Consider the following 23,880-nt stretch of genomic DNA (forward strand, 5'->3'; position numbering starts at 1 on the left):
ACAATTATAAATGTCTATGCACCAAATACAGGAGCCCCCAAATATATAAAACAATTACTCACAAACATAAGCAACCTTATTGATAAGAATGTGGTAATTGCAGGGGACTTTAACACTCCACTTACAGAAATGGAAGATCATCTAGACACACGGTCAATAAAGAAACAAGGGCCCTGAATGAGACATTGGATCAGATGGACTTGACAGATATATTTAGAACTCTGCATCCCAAAGCAACAGAATATACTTTCTTCTCGAGTGCACATGGAACATTCTCCAAGATAGATCATATACTGGGTCACAAAACAGCCCTTCATAAGTATACAAGAATTGAAATCATACCATGCATACTTTCAGACCACAATGCTATGAAGCTTGAAATCAACCACAGGAAAAAGTCTGGAAAACCTCCAAAAGCATGGAGGTTAAAGAACACCCTACTAACCAATGAGTGGGTCAACCAGGCAATTAGAGAAGAAATTAAAAAATATATGGAAACAAACGAAAATGAAAATACAACAATCCAAACACTTTGGGATGCAGCGAACGCAGTCCTGAGAGGAAAATAGACTGCAATCCAGGCCTATCTCAAGAAACAAGAAAAATCCCAAATACAAAATCTAACAGCACACCTAAAGGAAATAGAAGCAGAACAGCAAAGACAGCCTAAATCCAGCAGCAGAAGAGAAATAATAAAGATCAGAGCAGAAATAAACAATATAGAATCTAAAAAAAACTGTAGAGCAGGGGCGCCTGGGTGGCGCAGTCGGTTAAGCGTCTGACTTCAGCCAGGTCACGATCTCGCGGTCCGTGAGTTCGAGCCCCGCGTTGGGCTCTGGGCTGATGGCTCAGAGCCTGGAGCCTGTTTCCGATTCTGTGTTTCCCTCTCTCTCTGCCCCTCCCCTGTTCATGCTCTGTCTCTCTCTGTCTCAAAATAAATAAACGTTGAAAAAAAAAATTAAAAAAAAAACAAAAACTGTAGAGCAGATCAACGAAACCAAGAGTTGGTTTTTTGAAAAAATAAACAAAATTGACAAACCTCTAGCCAGGCTTCTCAAAAAAAAAAAGGGAGATGACCCAAATAGATAAAATCATGAATGAAAATGGAATTATTACAACCAATCCCTCAGAGATACAAACAATTATCAGGGAATACTATGAAAAATTATATGTCAACAAATTGGACAACCTGGAAGAAATGGACAAATTCCTAAACACCCACACTCTTCCAAAACTCAATCAGGAGGAAATAGAAAGCTTGAACAGACCCATAACCAGCGAAGAAATTGAATCGGTTATCAAAAATCTCCCAACAAATAAGAGTCCAGGACCAGATGGCTTCCCAGGGGAGTTCTACCAGACGTTTAAAGCAGAGATAAGACCTATCCTTCTCAAGCTATTCCAAGAAATAGAAAGGGAAGGAAAACTTCCAGACTCATTCTATGAAGCCAGTATTACTTTGATTCCTAAACCAGACAGAGACCGAGTAAAAAAAGAGAACTACAGGCCAATATCCCTGATGAATATGCATGCAAAAACTCTCAATAAGATACTAGCAAATCGAATTCAACAGCATATAAAAAGAATTATTCACCATGACCAAGTGGGATTCATTCCTGGGATGCAGGGCTGGTTCAACATTCGCAAATCAATCAACGTGATACATCACATTAATAAAAGAAAAGATAAAAACCATATGATCCTGTCAATCGATGCAGAAAAGGCATTTGACAAAATCCAGCACCTTTCTTAATAAAAACCCTTGAGAAAGTCAGGATAGAAGGAACATACTTAAACATCATAAAAGCCATTTATGAAAAGCCCACAGCTAACATCATCCTCAACGGGGAAAAACTGAGAGCTTTTTCCCTGAGATCAGGAACACGACAGGGATGTCCACTCTCACTGCTGTTGTTTAACATAGTGTTGGAAGTTCTTGCATCAGCAATCAGACAACAAAAGGAAATCAAAGGCATCAAAATTGTTAAAGATGAAGTCAAGCTTTCACTTTTTGCAGATGACATGATATTATACATGGAAAATCTGATAGACTTCACCAGAAGTCTGCTAGAACTGATACATGAATTCAGCAAAGTTGCAGGATACAAAATCAATGTACAGAAGTCAGTTGCATTCTTATACACTAACAATGAAGCAACAGAAAGACAAATAAAGAAACTGATCCCATTCACAATTGCACCAAGAAGCATAAAATACCTAGGAATAAATCTAACCAAAGATGTAAAAGATCTGTATGCTGAAAACTATAGAAAGCTTATGAAGGTAATTGAAGAACATATAAAGAAATGGAAAGACATTCCCTGCTCATGGATTGGAAGAATAAATATTGTCAAAATGTCAATACTACCCAAAGCTATCTACACATTCATTGCAATCCCAATCAAAATTGCACCAGCATTTTTCTTGAAACTAGAACAAGCAATTCTAAAATTCATATGGAACCACAAAAGGCCCCGAATAGCCAAAGTAATTTTGAAGAAGAAGACCAAAGCAGGAGGCATCACAATCCCAGACTTTAGCCTCTACTACAAAGCTGTAATCATCAAGACAGCATGGTATTGGCACAAAAACAGACACATAGACCAATGGAATAGAACAGAAACCCCAGAACTAGTCCCATAAACGTATGGCCAACTAATCGTTGACAAAGCAGGAAAGAATATCCAATGGAAAAAAGACAGTCTCTTTAACAAATGGTGCTGGGAGAACTGGACAGCAACATGCAGAAGGTTGAAACTAGACCACTTTCTCAAACCATTCACAAAAATAAACTCAAAATGGATAACGGACCTGAATGTGAGACAGGAAACCATCAAAACCCTAGAGGAGAAAGCAGGAAAAGACCTTACTCGACACATCCCCATAGGCAATGTCTTACTCAACACATCCCCATAGGCAAGGGAATTAAAAGCAAAAATGAATTACTGGGACCTTATGAAGATAAAAAGCTTCTGCACAGCAAAGGAAACAACCATCAAAACTAAAAGGTAACCAACGGAATGGGAAAAGATATTTGCAAATGACATATTGGACAAAGGGCTAGTATCCAAAATCTATAAAGAGCTCACCAAACTCCACACCCAAAAAACAAATAACCCAGTGAAGAAATGGGCAGAAAACATGAATAGACACTTCTCTAGAGAAGACATCCAGATGGCCAACAGGCACATGAAAAGATGCTCAACGTCACTCCTTATCAGGGAAATACAAATCAAAACCACACTCAGATATCACCTCACGCCAGTCAGAGTGGCCAAAATGAACAAATCAGGAGACTATAGATGCTGGAGAGGATGTGGAGAAACGGGAACCCTCTTGCACTGTTGGTGGGAATGCAAATTGGTGCATCCACTCTGGAAAGCAGTGTGGAGGTTCCTCAGAAAATTAAAAATAGACCTACCTTATGACCCAGCAATAGCACTGCTAGGAATTTACCCAAGGGATACAGGAGTACTGATGCATAGGGGCACTTGTACCCCAATGTTCATAGCAGCACTCTCAACAATAGCCAAATTATGGAAAGAGCCTAAATGTCCATCAACTGATGAATGGATAAAGAAATTGTGGTTTATATACACAATGGAGTACTACAGGGCAATGAGAAAGAACAAAATATGGCCCTTTGTAGCAACGTGGATGGAACTGGAGAGTGTTATGCTAAGTGAAATAAGCCATACAGAGAAAGACAGATACCATATGTTTTCACTCTTATGTGGATCCTGAGAATCTTAATAGAAACCCATGGGGGAGGGGAAGGCAAAAAAAAAGAGGTTAGAGTGGGAGAGAGCCAAAGCATAAGAGACTCTTAAAAACTGAGAACAAACTGAGGGTTGAGGGGGGTGGGAGGGGGGGAGGGTGGGTGATGGGTATTGAGGAGGGCACATTTTGGGATGAGCACTGGGTGTTGTATGGAAACCAATTTGACAATAAATTTCTTATATTGAAAAAAAAATAAAAAATAAAAAGTAAAAAAAAAGAACTTTGTTTAAAAAATAGTGTATTGAGGCAAAAATATTTTTCATTTGGTGTTTCACATGTATGGAAAATGAAGATATATATATCATATGAAATTTCATGGCAAAAAATTGAAAAGCTGGAAGAAATTAATATTATTTTCATATGTAACAAGCTCCAATGAACACATCCTGTGTTACTGCAATTCTGGTAAATTAATCTTTTTCCCAACCCAAGAATACAAATTTGAATGCAAGGGAGAGAGAATCATGTTACTATAGGGATAACCTTGAATCTACTCTACTATCTTTTTCTTCAACAAATCTTTCACAGATATTGGAACTTCCGTTCTCATTTGTGTGATGCGCATTCTACCTGTGGTGCAATTAGTTTGCTCTTTTCTGAAGCAGAGCACAAGATAACGAGTCAGCCATTGGACTTCTCTGATGGCTCTTGCTGCTGAAGGTAGAAAGAAAAAGGGTTTTCTTGGGGAAAGGAGAAATGAGGGACAGAAAGAGGTATGCCACTTACCCTTTTCCTCACCCCATCTCCCCTTCTATTTTAGTCTCGATCATTGATGGAGTGAAGAATAGAATCAGAAAATGAACTAGCCAAAGGCCAGGTTGATAAACAGAGTTGGAGAAAGAGCCAGTAGCCTACTCTCTAGCACCTCAAACCACAAAGAAGGTGAGAAGTTCAGAGATCAGCATGAAATAAGAAGGGTCCACTGAAAGACATCCTCAGGGGTAGAAGATGCAGAACTTTTTCTAAAGAAATATGTGCATATAAATCAGTGCCCAGGGTGGGAAGAGATGCCCTGGTCTACCAGCCACTACAACATGCCTGTTAATGCTAACACGACCAAATGTGCACTTATATGCAGATGAGGTCTGGCACATGGAAATTATCAAGATACTCATGACCCATCTTACAAGTATGTTTCATAACATTGAGCGTGGGCAGATAAGCCAGCATATATAGAGGGTTATTCATCAGAGGGCATGTGAAACACCTGAAAAATGAAAGGGCCAGCTATAGCTGCAAACCACTGAGGCAGCATCACCACCACCGTGACAGCCACATTCTACTGGAGCATGAGCTCCAGAGGACAAAGAATTTCTTTGTACAGTTTTATATGCATTACTTAGAACCGTGCCTGGCATGTGTTAGCAACTCAATAAATATTTGTTGACTGAACGAATACATCCCGACAGCATGGCACCGGGCCTGTGTCCACCTGCTTCTTCCTGACTGTCTGCTCCTCCTGCATGAGCATCAATGAACATGCTCCTCATCCTCTACAGTCCAGCAAAAGTAGTATCTCTTCTATACATGCTTCCAACTCCTGAGCTCATCCCACTGACTAGTAGGATAACGCCAGGTAAATTAAAGGATCTTTTTGATCCTTGGTTTCTTCTGTAATGAAATGGGAATGATAATAGCTACTTAGGAGAGGTGTATTAAATGAAATAATCTAAGTGACATAGGAAATATACAATAGCCTCTCAATAAACAGAAGTAAAACTCCATCTCACCATTAAATAAATATACAAGAAATGTATCTGAATGCAATTGGGCTCCTAAAGATAATAAGAGAAATTCACAGCACCAAAGATGTATATCTCAATTTCCAAGTAATCATAAAGCAATGAGTGGGACTCCACTGGGGCATCCCTTACAGAGAATTACCTATCCATAGATTTGTCCCCAGAAATGTATCAGAATGAAGATCTGAGTATCAGTCTTGATTTCTGGAAGAATTAAATTTGGCCAGGCCAATTTTCCCGGCCAGGATTTAGCCGTTATGATCATGACCAACACCTATCTCTTATATAATGACCACTGGCTGAACTTAAGAGCTGGGCCAAAGTTTCAAGAAAGGAGAACACATTGGTCCAGGTTGCTCATAATAAGCTTTCCAATAGCCACCTGTCACTTCAGCCTCTTGGCCTCTTCTTCACCAGCTTCAGTTTTTATCTATGAGCCTAAACCCAGAATTCAGCCTAATTTAAGTCTACAAAAATTAATCTTATTACAAAAAAAAAAGATTGTAAACAATAAAAACTAAATACTTTAGAAATCTCAGGAATGCATTATCTCTCATCCTCCAAGATCCTCCCCACCCACCCTTACCCTCCCCTCACCCCCAGAAACCCTCCTTTTATTTGACCCATATTTTCTCATGCTCCATCAGCTAATGCTGTCCCCTTCTTCTCAGCTGGGTTGCAGTTCAGATTGTCGAATTCTGCAATATTTTAATTAACTCTTCTTCTCATCTACTCACTGGATGCCAGATTACTGAGTCCCAGAAATTCAGAATTTCCCTAAAGTTGAGTCTTTTAAGGTATTCCTCAATAAAGACTGTTCCATCCTCTAGGACATGTTCATATCAGAAGATTAAAGATTAATTCTTGTCTGTTAAAGTTAGAAGATCCGCTTTCTCTTAGAACAACTTGGTAATTCAAGTTTCCACCCCCTGACCCAGGTGCTCCTTTACCCACTTTGTGACTATAAACTGCTGTCTTCCTCCAAAGGCAGGAGGAACATCTCGGAAGGCAAATCTGTTTGCTGCTGAGGGCTAAGCCTTGGCTAACAGGCCCAGTGAAGGGGAACAACTTCTTGAATTATTTTCAGAGAAAAGGGTGGGTATCAATCAAACAAATACAAGTTAGAGGAGCTTAGCCATAATCTCTTTTCTAAAATATGGTCTCTTGGGGGATTCTTCAGACACAGCTAAAATCTTAATGTAAAGCTGAGTGGGTTTTTAATAGAATGTGTTTTCCTGTATACGTGCAAGCACCAACTAAGAAGGAACAATGCATACATTATAGAACTGGGGAGCAAGTAAATGGAATTAAATGGAAAAAAGATCTGGTATCAAAGTAAGGTTAACATGAAACACAAGTTCACTGAGCATGTGCCTCTTTGAAGGAGGGCAATACATCCTAAGATGAAGTGACAGGAGAAGTTGGGTTTTTTGTTTTGTTTTGTTTTTGTTTGTTTGTTTGTTTGTTTGTTTAAGTAGGCTTCACACCCAGCGTGGAGCCCAATGTAGGGCTTGAACCCAAAACCCTGAGATCAAGACTTGAGCTGAGATCAAGGGTCACGCACTTAACTGACTGAGCCACCCAGCACCCCAAGAGAATATTTGAAAAAAAAAAGACAAAAAGAAAGGAAAGGAAAAGAGAAAGAAAAAGTCTCTTCATAAACCCCAAATATTCAATGCCATGCATTTAGGGGGTGTTAAAATTAAATCACTATATAGAAAGTACAGAAAAGAAGAGATACACAAGTAAGTGAGAAATTAGAGAAAGTTATTAAGGAAATCATTGATGAAGTAGAAATATTTTTCTATAGAAAAGTTGACCTTTTCAAAGAAACAGATCAAATGCAAAATAGGTTCCTCTGATAAACACCACTGCTTGTTAATAAAGTGCCAACTCTTCAGGGCAGATAGTCTAGTCTAAATCATGGGGATGACGTCAGTGTCTTTTGTGCTCCCTCTTATGTCTGTGTGGAACAAGCATCTCCATAGCTTTCTATATAGAAACATCACCTGCACTGAATTTAAATCTATGAGAGCCCATGTTTCTGGCTGATTAAACTAAGTTGTTTATGGTGTCTGTGGTATGAATTCAACTCGAGAACAATTAAACTATCCATCTCTGGAGCAAGGGGGCTCATGGCACTCACACCTGACCATTCATCACTTGCTATGCACCTTTTCATTGTCATCTCTGCAGCTCCTTGATACGCACATATTGCCTCCCATTCTAAAGTGGGTTCATTTGTCACTATCATCAGGTGGCATACAGTGAGTGCCAGTTAATTCTAGGTTCTGAGTGTGTGCTTTGTATTGGAACAATTCGTAATGAAAGTCCATGCTAAGAATGGCAATGGTGCTTTTGCTTGCTCTCCCCTCCCCCAACTCGTTTTTCCTTCTAAGCAAACTGAGAAAATTATAAGCCACTGAAAAGCCAAAATCATAACCCCAGTTTCATTTATGAATTCATTCAAGAACTCTTTTCTAAGCAACACGATGAAACTTGGCATGCTCTGGATTGCCAAAAATTCAAAGATGAAACAATAGTCTTAAGCATAAAGGGTTTTAAGACTTTGTGAAGAGATACACAGAGATGATGCCTTGCGAGAAGCACCATGGCGTGGGGTCACACAGGTGATTCCCATGACCCAGTGTGAGGCTGGGTGTCATGGCATCTTCCAGGTGACTGAGAACACCACATTTCTTGGCATGAGTAATTCACAAGCACGGATATATTTAGCATAATTATAATAGATATTATTGTATCTCTATTATTGAACACCTGCTGCCTTGTGTGTCTCCCTAAGCTGTCATATGATGTTGCATACCATAGAAACCGAACTAGAGATTTCTTTCTGCCACTTCTTTGTTCCTAACTGGCTATTTATAGGTTGAACTATTTTGGGCAAAAAATGAATCAAGGTTGCATATGAACAGTTAAATTGCTGAGTTATAATAGCTATTTTCTAATGAAAGTATGACTTTGTGTACTGCCAGAAATCATCGCATGTTCATATAATTATTAATTTTCTCAAAAAGTAATGTACACTGAATTCAAGCTCCTCAATTATATTTGTGCAAGGAAATACAAAAAGCCACGGATAAACTCCTGAATGGCACTGTGGAACCGACAAATTCACCAGACGCCAACACAGCAAATCAACCCCCAAGTGACTGCAATCCCACTTCAGAGCCAAGCGTGCAAAGAACCCAGTCTTCATCACTGGAAGCCCAGTTTCCTGCTCTGTTTCCTTCAGAGTATTTCCCAAATCATAACGGTGAGCCTTTCACCAGCCTGAGATCAAGAGGATAGGAGAACTCATGGTTATGGAGTACGTGTTATGCGCCATGAACTGTGTTGGAGATGTTCAATCTTCACAGAGCAAGGTGTGCATGGAAAACAGAGAGACTGAGACTAAGATGGAGGAAGATGACAACTCAAAGCAATATAGCTAATAAACACAAGAGGCAGAGTCTGGGCCCCAAGAGCCAGCTCCCTCTGTTTGTCAAGTGGCTCTGCACACAGGGAAGCAGCAGAGTCGTATGGGAAGTATGCCGCAAACTCAGACACCAGGGTCCTACCCTTGGAATCAGGAAGTATGTGGAGATGCTAGTGGAAAAGCATCCCAGGGGCCTGGGCACAGCTGCCCACAGACTCCCACTTGGGGGCCACCGTGCTCTACCTCCTTGCCTCTTTCTTAATGGCAAGGCCAAATAGCTCTGCCACTAAAGTGCCTCAACTGACTTGATCATCACAACAGTCTGATGAAGCACAGGCTTGTATTTTCTCCATTTGATAAATGAGGAAACTGAGGCCAGAACCCTTAAGCAATCTGCATAAGGTCACATGGCCGGTACATAGCGTGCTGGGATTCAAGCCGGCTCTGAGCCATGCTTGTAACTTCTGTGTGACAGAGCTCTTCAGTTCTGTTGCCCCAAATCCTATGCAGTGCCTTGGCCTCCAGGGGGACCCACAACTAGTGGGTCTATGCTAGTGACAAGGAAGCGACTTTTTTAAACATGAATCCACAACTTTCACTGGCTCCTAATCACTCACACGAGAGCAGGTGAAAGTTGTAATGTCACAAAATTAAAATTCGTAATGTTACAAAATTAAAGGTTCCCTACAAAAAATCCAGTCATCTGTCTAGCACATATCCATCCACTCCTGGAACAAAAACAAAAACAAATAACAGTGGAACAACACTGGGCCACATTGATTAAACAGGGCACACATTCTTCAAGTCCTCAAGTTCCCACTGCCCTGACCCCCAGCTTCTGTGTCTATTCATCCCCTGTGGTCAGGTGAGTTTGAGACCCACCACCATACAAGCACAGGCATGGAATACGGTACTGAGGATAAGGGTAAAAGATTCCCATCCTTCCTGGAACCAAAAAACTTCATGTAACATACAGAATGAAGCCACCAACAGACCTCTACAACGGCCCTTTCCACCGTCAAACCCATCCAGTAGATAATATAAAAATAAATTAAAAGCTATTACAGGGCAAGACAAACATAATGTCTGTTGCCCATGTCTGCTGTCTGCTGCTGGGTACACCCTCTCCACCTTCTGCCCTCCCTGGGTTCCTATGCCTGGCCACGTCAGGGAGAGCATCCTAGTGCCCCATCCAGAGTCTCTTGGCAGAAGATGGAGTTTAGTCCTTTGGACTCAGTTCTAAGAGCTACTCCAGTGTCCCAACCGTCATTCCTGCGAACTGAATGCTGAGTTGAAGAACAGTAGCGGGGGCCAGCGCCCCGGTAGTCAGCTCCACGTCTACCTCTGTGCCTCTCTTCACCCTCCCAACCAATGCAGCTTAGTTTGGCACCAGAATTCTTCCTCTGTTGTTTCTGCCTGGCTCATGCATCACACCTACAATGCCAACGTTTGTCTGAACACTTCTTCTCTTAATCACAACAGGGATCCTGTTGTCCTAGTAAGTCCCTATAAATCTCCTTCCTAAGGTTAAATTCTCCAACTCTCCCTTTCTTTTTGCACACCATTCATTCAGCAATCATACTATCTCCATCCGGGTCCGTGACTGGGCATCCCATGGCCATAATTCATCCTGGATGGAGACTGGCGCAGGAGCCTCCACTATGGCAATGCGAGAAGTTAAAATAAAATAAGCCCACCAAATTTTCTCCAATGAAAATGTTGAGAAAAGTCTAATCCGGAAAATGAAAGTGAGGTACCAATCACAGAGGGCCTTCCTGTTTCTGGGTCTGTTCCCCTGAGGTATCCAGGTCTGAAGGCCAGTAAGCTATGGCCTCATGACAACAGACAGTGTCGCATGCCACTCTTACTGCGACCAACATGTGCCAGCACACGGCTTCTCCTTTCCCTACCCAGAGTTTGGTTAAGAGCACCAGGATGTCACTCCAAGTCTTCCAGTTCACAGAAGTACCAATTTCAACTCACAACTCTTTCCACAATTTACAGCATCAGAGAGTTTTCAGGAAAGAGTCAAATTACACGTGAGAAAAGAAAATGAAAAATGAGATCTATTTAATCAGGCCACAACTGTCAGACACCCCGAGTTATCTCTAGTGTTTCTGTTTCTGGGTCCAAAGGTCTGCCCTTGGCAAGCAGACATCAGTCTGCTCTGGGTGGGCCTGCTGCCACAGGATGGATGGTCATTAGGGGGTTGTAAAAGCTGCAACTGCTCTTCCCTTAATTGCCCATGTCTCATGCAAAGGAGCTATTAGAGTACTCCTTGCTAATACAGTGATAAATAATTGCCTTTTTGGGAACCTTCTTGGGAGCACAAGAAATGCAGGATGATCGAGCATAAAAGCTACGTATAGAAGCTACTTATAGCTTTGGACTACTTTGTAGTCCAAAGGTAGACAAACACCTTGCCAAAAGAAGGTTTTGCAGAGCCTTCAAAGTGATACCTCCAAGACGCCTATAATTACTGTTAAAAGTACAAGGTCTATGGTTAAGTGAGTGTATAACTGAACTTCAGGATAATGTTTCTGGTTATCTTTCATAGCATTTCTTCAAGCTCTGCACAAGCCAGGAAAACAAGGCCATCTGATATCTGACTGAATATTGCTGGGTGCATTGAGGAAACCTTTGGGTGTCTTCCTTGCACAGTGGCCATGCTACTCTTCTCTGAGTCATTCCAATTGTATACATGCTGCAGAAGTGAGCCTAGGGAAACATGTGCGATAAAGTCTTCTAGAAGGAGATTTTTCCAAGGACTAGATTGCATCACATTGTCAAGGGCAGCACTCAGGAGAAACTGTCACATGACATGCCGAGCCAAAGGGAACCCAACTGTTTAAATGACCTATATTTCTCGCCCTACTTCTTATCATTCTATAAAATTCAGTGTTAGTATACATGATGCCACTTTTATTAATGTATGTTTAGAAAATAAAGATCCTTTACTCAGCTTTTCCCTCTGTTTAGAAAGGGGGAAAAGAAGGTTCTGAAATGCTACCTCTCTCCCTCTCCTTCCCTTCCCCTTACCTTGTTTTATGTAGGTACTTGCCCCACCTCTTAATTAGCATTGCCTCCAGTCCCCACTCAGAGATCCTGAGAGAGGTGCTGTTAGATCAGCCTGGAGACTTCTCTCATTCAAGTTAAGTTATTTCAATCCCACTGACCTCCCATTTACTTTTCGAAGTAGACTCAATAGCAAAGTAGGCGTTCGCTATATTTTGAGAACTCTTCCAAGGAAAGTCCATTACTTCTTGCACTAAGCTGAGGATATAAGTGATTTTGCTGTCTCTCAGGATAACTAATTTCGATTGATCTAGTTTAACTGTAAAAACATGTTGCCAAGGTTAATTATAATTCATCAATCACACCGACACATGGCATTCACTGATGGAGACAGCCCCACATATTTGCTTGAGGTATGCAAACATTGTGAGAAATCAGTTTTAATAATCTTCCACTCCATGTTCATTGTCAGGAAAAAGTGATTTAAGGAAAATCATTTACCCACCCCAAATGTATTAACACAAAACAACTTTACTTTCTTTTTATTCTTTATAAAGGAAATCAACACAGCCAACAGAAATCAGTTGACAAGTATAAAAGGTTTTCAGTCACTTTAATCTCCATGAAGTGTTTATTGATGTTGTGTGAAGCCAAAACATTACTTAGATAAATGCCTTTATTGTCTATGTGGATTTTGGAAAAAGAATCAGATGGGGTTTTTTATGGCTTCTTTCTAGGTAAACTTTAAAAAAAGATTGCAAATAAGTCAAAAGTAGTTTCAGTTTGATGGGCCTTTTCAGCAGGTGCTGGCACTGATGAAAAAGTTGGAGACTTGGAATCAAATCAAAGGTTGTCTTCCAAGGCCAGGGATATTTCCCTTAGCTCTATTTGGGCCAATGACCAGCATGAGTACCGTGGCCTAGAGGGTTTATTTGTTAATGATCTTTCCAGAAAAAGGAAAAAAGTCCATTCATTCATTCATTCATTCATTCATTTTGAAATGACTATGAGATGATTCTTACTGGGCATTGAGCTAGGTTCTGTCAGACCAGCAAGAAACAAGCCAGGTACAGGTCCTATCTCCACATAGCTGACAGTCTCATAAGGAAGCCAAGCCTTTAAATAAATGACTCTAACAAAGTGTGTTGTGAATCCTCATCAGAGAAGCACAGGGCACTATGTGAGGAAACTGAAGCAGACACATACCTCATCTAAGAGGCAAGCAATATGTCCTGGTGGAAGTACTTTTGAGTTTGTATTTAAAGTTTATTTATTTATTTTGAGGTGGGGCAGAGACAGAGAGAAAGAGAGACAGAATCCCAAGCAGGCTCTGCACTACCAACACAGAGCCCGATACGGGGCTCGATCCCATGAACTGTGAGACCATGACCTGAGCTGAAATCAAGAGTTGGATGCTCAACTGACTGAGTCACACAGCCCCTTTGATTAGACAGGCCACACATTCTTCAAGTCCTCAAGTCCCCACTGCCCTGACCCCCAATTTCTGTGTCTGTTCATCCCCTGTGGTCAGGTGAGTTTGAGACCTACCACCATACAAGCACAGGCATGGAATACGGTACTGAGGATAAGGGTAAAAGATTCCCATCCTACCTGGAACCAAAAACCTCATGTAACATACAGAATGAAGCCACCAACAGACCTCTACAACGGCCCTTTCCACCGTCAAACCCATCCAGTAGATAATATAAAAATAAATTAAAAGCTATTACAGGGCAAGATAAACATAATGTCTGTTGCCCATGTCTGCTGTCTACTGCTGGGTACACCCTCTCCACCTTCTGCCCTCCCTGGGTTCCTATGCCTGGCCACGTCAGGGAGAGCATCCTAGTGCCCCATCCAGAGTCTCTTGGCAGAAGATGGAGTTTAGTCCTTTGGACTCAGTTCTAGGAGCTACTCCAGTGTCCCAACCATCATTCCTGTGAACTGAATGCTGAGTTGAAGAACAGTAGCGGGGACCAGTGCCCTGGTAGTCAGCTCCACGTCTACCTCTGTGCCTCTCTTCACCCTCCCAACCAATGCAGCTTAGTTTGGCACCAGAATTCTTCCTCTGTTGTTTCTGCCTGGCTCATGCATCACACCTACAATGCCAACGTTTGTCTGAACGCTTCTTCTCTTAATCACAACAGGGATCCTGTTGTCCTAGTAAGTCCCTATAAATCTCCTTCCTGGGGTTATTTATTATAAATAAATATATTTATGAAAGAAATATAATATTTATATTTAAATATAAAATTAAGTTTATATTTGAAGATAATGCATAAGTTGTCAAGGCAAAGAGAAAAGAGGATGATGGCTCCACACAGAGATGGTCAGAGCTTCTTATATTTTCGTTAGCCATGAGTTACCCTCAGCCAAATGGCCAGGCCATGTGTGGAAAAGAGAGCAATGACTATAGTCTGGGACATGGGGATTGGCCAGAAAAAAAAAAGGGTCAAAACTAAGAACTAAACACCATCCTTTTCCAGTCACTTAAGAACCTGTTTCTCATTTCACACAGTCCAGGATTGGCTCTCAAATCAATTTGTTAACCAAACCAGCGTGAAAGTGCTCACTCACTCTGCTCTTGTCAATTCCGCTTGCATGGACCTTTAGGAGAGAAAGCTTTTTGCTATTAGAGGCACAAATGGTCCTGCCCGAGGGCATTCTCAATGGAAGAGAGTAAACAGGGGAGGGGAAGAGTGGGAAAAACATTACGGTCTAGTCTCCAGGTACCTCTAAGACCTCGAGATGACCCTTCTCTATCTAAAGCCATAACGTGTCATTCAGCACCACCCACTACACAAGCAGAAAATACTGCCTCAGCAAGATGTGTGGATCCTGAGAAATTCATGAATGCACCTCAACTTTCTCCCCCAGTCTCAGGTTGCATGATTTTGTAATGCCATGCAGTCAGAATAAAGACATACATAGATATAGATATAGATATAGATATAGATATAGATATAGATACAGATATAGATATAGATATAGATGTAGATACAGATATATATTAATAGATATCTATATATTCTATTATCTGGAACAGTACCTTGGAGATTTAATGACTTTGGTGGAGGTCCTAATTTCAAAATAGGGACAAGTCTAGATCTATCCCCAAAACTTTCATCAGTTTATGTCCTATTAATCAGGACACATACGTGTGGCACTCTAATTTCAACCCTTCCTTCTAAGGCATGTAGTGATGTCTGAAGTTTACTGAAGACTCAAAGTAATATTGCAAGAAATCACATTTCATGACATCATGCCTATCATCAGCTTTGGTTCCTCCAAAGCTCTCCAAAGATTGAGAAAAGAAGACCGATCTGCTTTTGTCACTGCTGCCCTAAAAAGGACATGTCACTTCCTAGAATTCTGATGAAGAAAATAGTCATCTTCTTATTACTCACTGTGGCCAGAATCTAGCTAAAGCATGAAAAATATCTACCTAAAGATTAAACTTTATGCATCTTCAGACAGAAATACTGGGGAGTTCTGACAAGGTCACTGCAACATTAAGGCCATGATATTACCAGAACAGTATGGAGTAATAGGGTCCTTTAGCTGATGGCTGAGGCCCTAGGTCAAGGCTGATGGGAAAGGAACATGGGTATAAATGCATCCAGGGAAGGGAAGTTACTCTGGAACTACCAGTTCTTGAATTTTGAATTTTACCATCTCCCTTAGTGTGAAGAAAATGATTATTCCTATTTATCTCCAAAGCAGAGATTCTCAGTGATCAGTTGAGTTGTCTGTAAGTAAAATAAAATAAAAAATGATTCAAACTACAATGTAGCTTTTATCACTTTCAAGTTACAGCCCCTATTTTGGAAGACAATTATCTGAACAAGGGGGTCTCACCCTACACTTACAATCATGCCCGAGTGCAAGTTCAGAGAGAAAAATAAATAGGAGTTTTTTTCTAGACTAATGATTTCCTGTGTAAGAATCTATATTTTTCCCCTTTATTTTATGATTCAAAAAGAGTATTTATTAACCACTTAAAGGTCCCGTGTAGGTTGAAGGCTTCAAAAGGACGTGAAAATAACACATATTCTTATACTGAAAATACCTTTTAATGAACAATTTGAATGAAGAAGTTAAACATTCAAGACAGCTAAAAACAACAAGGGAAGGAAAAATAACATAAAAACAGAGAGGGAGGCAAACCATAAGAGACTCCTAAATATCAAGAACAATCTGAGGGTGCAGGAAGGGAGGTGGGTAGGGGGTGGGCTAAATGGGTGTTGGGCATTAAAGAGGGCACTTGTTGGGATGAGCACTGGGTGTTATATGTAACTAATGAATCACTGGGTTTTTCTCCTGAAACCAATATTACACTCTGTGCTAAATGACTTGAATTTAAATAAATACATTCAACAAAAACAAAAACAAAACAGAACAAAAATATCCGCTATGGCGTATTTGAAATTCAAAGTTTATTTATTTATTTTGAGAGAGACAAAGACAGCACGAGTAGGGGATGGCAGAGACAGGGGGAGAGAGACAGAATCCCAAGCAGGCTCCGTGTGTTCAGTGCTGAGTCTGATGCAGGGCTCAAACCCTTGAAGCCTTGAGATCATGACCTGAGCCAAAACCAAGAGAAGGATGCTTAACCAACAGCGCCACCCAGGCCCTCAGAAGTATCTGAAATTTAAATCATCTGACTTGATGATGATATCATCTTCACTAAAGAGAAAGAAAACATTTTTATGAAGAATAAAATACATTATTGTCTTTAGAATTTTTAAAATGCGTAAGACACTTCAGGAAATTTTTTTGAAAGCTTTAAGTTTAGCTTAATGCTAAAAAAGGAAATACACTATCTTTTTGAACTGACAGGTTTTAAGGGTTTTAAAATAACACTCTGTGCTAGACACACAAAGTTCAATTCAAAAATATTTGAGTGTTTATTATATGCTAGGCATATATTAAGATGACTACATCATTTTTTTCTGTACTCAAGGATTTCGTAGAATAATATTTATCTCTCTGTATACCAAGACAACTCACAAAATGATACTGAACCATCACCTATACTGATACTGATATCATCACCTATGCAGCCAGAATAAAAATATGGTATTTACTACTATTTACAGGTTAGTTTTTCTGAACTCTTTACTGAAAAAGCTTAAAACATTGGTTTGCATTATTCAGTATTATCCTGTACTACATGTCTTTGTGACAATGCAAAGCAAAATCATGTCAAAATGTGTTGTTGAGTTCCTTTACACCTTCCCATAGGAATGGACTTATGAAAATTCCAGCCATGTATAAAGATAACCTATAGAAACACAAAAATTCATTTCCCTTCAGTATTTAGTATTTTTTATGAACCATAATTTCCACATTTGAGGATCAGTTTATGCAACTCCTGTAGAATGGCATTTCACTTAACTTAAATGCAAAATACCCTAATGTTTTAAACTGATGTAGCCATACTTGGATAGGTATTTAGAGTGAATTTCCTGTTTACATTACTACCTTGAGTTAATGGATTTATATGCAAATCGGGGCCAATTACCCATTTATGTCCATTATGCTTAAATAATATTTTGCCCTGGAAGTGTTTTGGAAAATGAAGTCTAGAAGAATCAAATGAACTTACTGTTTCCGTTAAATAAACAGGCCATCATCATGGTTAAACTGAGTTCTATGCACAGTATACACAAGTATATTCAGTTCTTGGAGAACTGCTGTATCTTTCTATTACTTACTTTTTCAACGTTATGTGCATATTAAAGCCTTAACAATATCACATGCGAAGTGATTACTTTCTCTTCTAGGACATAGGTGATATATAGCATCACTGGAAGCATGAGTTATATTTGGATGTTGTTCCTAAATTTCCATAATTTCACAATTATGTCTAGCATACTTTATATTCTATCTCCTAAAATCAATTTTTCTTCATATATAACAAATACAGTTATATCTTTTGATATTTTTGAAAGATGGCCTTTATAGTAGAAGTACATGAAGATTTGGTAAATAAATACAAGAGCCATTATTTCTGTTTTAAGATAATCCCCTCTCCAACATCTGAAACAGACGGGTCCTGGACTCCAGACACCCTGATTGCCACCGATTCTCCTTCTGCTGAAAGTTTCCCTAATCTATCCCTGTGTATCTTTCACTGGCCTTCTGCCTTGAGAGAAGCTAGACTCTCATTAAGAAACAGTCTGACTTTTCAGGTCAAGTCAGTGCCTGACCCTTCTAGAAAATTTACATTTCAATATCGCACAAATAAAATAAATAATATATAGATATTGTCTTCTTCTGCAATTTCAGTCTATGCAGCTGTAATCTACAATAAACTTCAAAAAGTTTCCTAACTCCTATGCCCATGTCAACTTTGGAAGGATTACAGTAAGAAAGAAGCCAATGACTTCAAAAAAAAGATGGTGGATTGAGAACACATATAACCTACCTGGAATAATGTTGATAAATTAAGATATAGATGCACAAGTACAGTTTTAATACCACAAAAAGAAACTTTAACAATAGTACCTCCGAGGTGTTCAGACTTGTAGGGGGACACTGAAACTCTACGTTTATTTTTTGAATCATTTTATTTTTTAACTATATGAGTAAGCTACAATTTTATTTAAATAAACTAATCTTTTTAACACTTTTTAAATGTTTATTTACTTTTGAGAGATAGAGAGTGAGCAGGGGAGGGGCAGAGAGAGAGGGAGACAGAATCCCAAGACAGAATCTGTGCTGACAGCACGGAGCCTGATGTGGAGCTTGAACCCACGAACCGTGAGATAATGACCTGAGGGGAAATCAAGAGTAGGACGCTTAGCCAACTGAGCCACTCAGGTGCCCCTAAATAAACTAATATTTTTTAAAATAGGGCACAATCCTGTAATACTGGCTTTCAAAGGGTAATAAAACCGGATTGGGACACTGAAAAATCATCTGGTCTACCCAGCCACCTATCGTCCAGCAGGCAGATGTTCAGATATTTCCTGAATCTTGATAATGGAGACAACTGAAAATGTTCAGACACATTGTGATGAGATATAAGTGAGATAAAGTAGAGATTTTCCAACTGAGCTAGTTAAAAGCTTTAAAAGAGAATGAAGCACCAATCTTCCAAAAACATAATGATACTCTAGATGGAGCCAGAGAAAAGATTCCATGGAGAGAACCAGATTGGAGTGCAAGAAAACTAACTGAAGTTGGAGAAGGGGAGCAGAGACTAGTGTAAGAGCAAAGCATGGGATCTGGAACCGAGCAGGATTGTCTGTGCAAAGAGTTCCCATCCTAGTCACGTGCTTTGTACACAGGTTCGTTCTGTGTCATCTGATCAAATCAGTAGTAAATAGAAATTGCAGCACAGGATTAATGGAAAGATCAAACAGGCTTATGAAATACCATTATGGCTTATCCACAATGATAACAACAAAATAAACCCACCTAAATAATTTAAAATTTTGGTTTTGAACATTTTTACTCATTACCGACTTAGACTTGGTTTTTGTTCTCTAACAGTGCCTAGGCTTAATACTGGCATATTCTGTTAGAAAGTGTTTATAAAGAAATGGTAGGAATGGAATATTTCTTAGTTTTTAATTTTTTTTTTTTTTTTTGTGACCTGTACATCCCCATCATAGTCAAATTCTTGTCCCCGGTGAAAGAATCAAATAGAAATGTAGAACAGTCATTTTCATTCATTTTTGCTCCTAGATGAAATGCCTAAAACTAAAATTTTAAAAAGAAAGGCGTCAATAAAAGCTAACAATAATTCTCAAACTGACAGGTAATTCTTCCCTTAAAATGGGAATCCAGACTTGAAATAAAAGTTGTGGATTTGTGTTTAGTTCACTCAGCCTTCCGGCCAGCCTTGAGCTTTCTGTGAAAGAAGCTGCAATGATCACAAGAAGAGACTTTTCTAGACACCCCCCCCACCTTATTTTGCCACACTGAAATTTCTCCATGCACAGTTGCAGACGGTTTGTCAGGGTTCTCTTCTTATGGCTCTCGAAGGTTATTTTCTATTCCTTGACAACATTTCAGAAATTATTGTTTTTATTTTAAAATTAGCATGAAATTTCTGAGAAATGAATTCTTTCTCCTCTTCAATCCCCTCTGATATCACAGCTGCTGTAGGAGGTGAAAGAGCCTCACGATCCCTAATGGGTGTTTTGGTTTGCAAGGAAGCTGCAAAAGTCTTATAGCTTTATTCTTCTGAATAGAACTTACAGTAAAGTGTTTTTTTGCCTCAATCATTGGGTTCTGAAAGTGAGTGATGTTGGTGGGGAGTGAGGAAACGGTGCTGCAGGGTTTGCCTTGCTTCCTTTTATCACCAAGTTTTATCCTTTGCGGTGTTAAGAGAATCAGAGGAAGACACTACTTTCAAAGGAAAGACAACTTGTGGCATTTCTTGTTCTGCCTAGAATGTTATGAACTCAGTTCCTTCTATTTGGATTGCTTTTTGTTCAAGTGCTTTTCTTAGTCACTATTATCCTTCCAGAGTTCACCTAGTGAATTTACATGAAAAAAGAGTATTTTTGTAAATGAAACCACATATTATGAACATATTAAGAAAAATCTAAAGGGGCACCTAGGTGGCTCAGGGGGTTAAGTGTCTGTCAGCATCGGACTTCAGCTCAGGCCATGATCTCACGGTTCCTAAGTTCTGGCCCCACATCAGACTCTCTGCTGACAGCTCAGAGCCTGGAGCCTGCTTTGGATTCTGTGTCTCCCTCTCTCTCTGCCCCTCCCCCACTCAGACTCCGTCTCTCTCAAAAATAAATAAACATTAAAAAAATGTTTAAGGAAAAGAAGAAAACTATTCAAATGGGTTTATAGATGCTATAAATAAGTTAGAGACTTCAAAACCTTGTTCAAGGTATTGTTTGATATATTTTCTTTGGTTGCATGCAATTTCAAAGGGCCCATTAAAGTTCCGTGGTTTACAAAGAATAAAAATAAATTGCATTCATTTTAAAATTTAAACATGTTTTTAAAAAGTAGAGGCACATAAAAATAATTTAACTATTAAAAAATAATAAATGATTTAACTAGGTTGTGTGAAGGAAAGCGGAAGGTGTGAATAAAACACCCTTCTTGTACTTTTCTGGCCATAGATCCACAGAATTAATACTAATACCTAATCTATAGAATAATTTTTCCAGCTTGGGGTAAATGTCCTGGAATATGACCAAGCAGCCCAACAGAGAGCAATAAATGTGTGCATATGGAGATTAAAAAGTCAAATATAGAACAATGAACAGTAACAAATTGTTGTACAAAATTACATATGTAAGGTAAATGTAAGGCTGAAACACTGCTCCACAGTTGGATACACGTATTTGAAATGGAAGGACATTTCAGAGTCTAGGAGAGAAATTCAGAGACAACCCCAACTTAAAAATTGCAAAAAGCAAAGAGGCAGCTGTGAAATCATTGGACTCTTCACCCAGATGACCAATGCAGATTACGCTGTTCTCCCTTAGCACTTGGACTGACTTATCGCCTTAAACAGGCTGATAGTTTTAATGTCATAGCAGATCTCCGACAGGAAAAGTTTTGTTTTCTCCAAAAACAAGAGAGGCAATTTATCAGAAATTCTACATTAATTTCTTCTCAAGTTCACAAAAGAGTGAAATACAAAGAGGAAACAGTATAGCTTTGAAGGAGAGAAAGAAATAATGTAGCAAATCACGGTCACAGTGAAAATGTCAGGATAAGGGAAATATCTGAAGAGATACATTAAAAGCCATCTCAAAGGTTTCTGAATTCAGTAACAAAAAATACAAGCAGGTAAACCATGTTAAAAAAATTTGAATCCAGAAAACAGATAAATCACAAGTGATTATCCATTTTGTCAACACATTTAACCATCAAATTCCTCAATATGGCTATCTCTATAAGCATTCAGTGTTCATTTACAAGAACATCTCTTTTTCCGACTATCATTTTTATAATGTTCCAGTGGCTTCCCATTGCATAGAATAAAATCCAAACTCCTTACCCCACCTACAATATCCAGCATAATTACCCTGCATCTATTTTAAAGACTCTTTTCCACGTGCTTGGCACCCACTGATGAGTCCTTTCTTTCCTCATTTGAGTTGAATCACTTGCTTTGCCCTCTGCTCGAAGGGCTTGGAATACATTATTTTTTGTCTGGCTCATGATTGTCATTTGGGTGTCAGTTAACATGTGGCCACAGCATTGCGCACAATTCAAAAAAGGTTACTCAAACCACACCATGATCCCCTCTACCCTATCACTTTTTCTTCATAGAAAATACCAACCATCTAAAATTACAGCCTGGTGGGACACCTGGGTGGCTCAGTCGGTTAAGCTTCAGACTCTTGATCCTGGTTCAGGCCATGAACTCAAAATTCATGAGTTCGAGCCCCGCATCGGGACTCTGTGCTGAGAGTGCAGAGCCTGCTTGGGATTTTGTCTCCCGCTCTCTCTGCTCCTCCCCCGCTTGCTCTCTATCTCCCTCTCAAAATAAATTAAAAAAAAATTAAACTTAAAAAAATAAAATAAAATTATAGCCTGGTTATTTGTTTGCTCACTTGATTATTTAAGTTCCATCTCCAGAAGATGACCTCCACAAGAAAATTGGCTTTATCTCTTTCACACACTATAGTGGCTCTAGTGTCTAGAAGCGACTTTGGCCCCAGGAAACACCCAAAATATTTCTGAATGAACAAATGGCTATTTCTGAACAATGCATTTCAAGGCATTTAATAATTTTTTTTAGGAAAGGAAAAGAAGATAACCCAAAATACCTAAAGTATAAAACTATGTGAATCTCAGAGAATAGATGTCATTAGAAAGGTATTAAGTCCTAAATAACTTCCACACTGTGCATTTTTTATATTTGATGCCATAAATATAATGAAAGCACCAAGGCTCTATCTTCATGCTAGTTGGTGGGGAACAACAGTAACTCAGCAGTGTTGCTTCCAGGATTCCAATCAATCAGAGTTAATGAGCAGTTAGATGCTCTATAACATTTAGCCAAGGGGTCATTCCATCATCTTATATGTTAATAAGTACCAGTGAGGATACAGGTAAGGGATAAGAGGTAAAGGAGTTTTAACGGTTTTAAAGGGGTTTTCTTGATTGGGATTCCACACAATATTTATAAGGACAGCTACCATTTATCGAGCCCAACACTATACAAAGTCTTCTATTATACATGGTTTCCTTTGATTTTTACAACAGCCCTGAGAGGGAATATTGTGATCCTTGTTTTTAAGAGAAAAAAGTCAAAGCTCAGGGAGATTAATTTAGCAACCCCAAATACACAACCAGTGGGTGGTGGCTCTGGGATTGAAGCCTTGCTTATTCACCTTGCACATATTAAATCAGGGGTCCTCACGGTGAAGGGCTTCCATGACCAGATGTTCCCAAGGACCCTGTGTTTTCCTTCTTGAGGAAGAATTCTCCCCTAATCCCTCCATCTGGTCCCTTACGCCTCAAAATCTAAGAACTTGCCTCTAGGCTCGGAGCCACCACTAAAATCAGTGTATTTCCCCTGATCCAGACATTACTTTCTCTAGTCAAAGTGCCAAAGGCTTCTCTCCATTCCTGTTCTCATTTCCTGCCTGTCAATATCATTCTCAGAATAAGGCTTGGCTTTCATCTTAGAACAAAGAAGGGTAAATCGTAATCGGAATAAAACTAAAATTCATAACTCGGGGTATGTCTGTGTATTTGTGAATTTGCCAAATTGCACTGAGCATCTATAGTGTAAAATACACTGCACAGCAGGGAAGACAATGCTAGATACAAATTCTTCCATGCACTCCACTTGGGCCCATAGCAGACACTGCTCACTAATCATAACCTTATTTCCTATTGAACCCAAGCAGATCTTGTCCTCAGAATCCTTGTAATCTCCCTAAGAAGCTACCATTAATCAGTCTTGTC

General features: G+C 39.5%; 1 protein-coding gene and 1 pseudogene across 3 annotated transcripts in view; both read right to left on the reverse strand.

The window, feature by feature from the left end:
* Positions 1-23,880, reverse strand: part of NRG3 (neuregulin 3) — a 1,071,332-nt gene that overhangs the window by 653,256 nt on the left and 394,196 nt on the right. The gene's annotated exons all lie outside the window — the stretch shown is intronic.
* Positions 11,582-11,676, reverse strand: LOC115527847 (annotated as a pseudogene).

Source organism: Lynx canadensis, chromosome D2 (assembly GCF_007474595.2).
Source record: "Lynx canadensis isolate LIC74 chromosome D2, mLynCan4.pri.v2, whole genome shotgun sequence".
In the NCBI taxonomy this organism is placed as follows: domain Eukaryota; kingdom Metazoa; phylum Chordata; class Mammalia; order Carnivora; family Felidae; genus Lynx; species Lynx canadensis.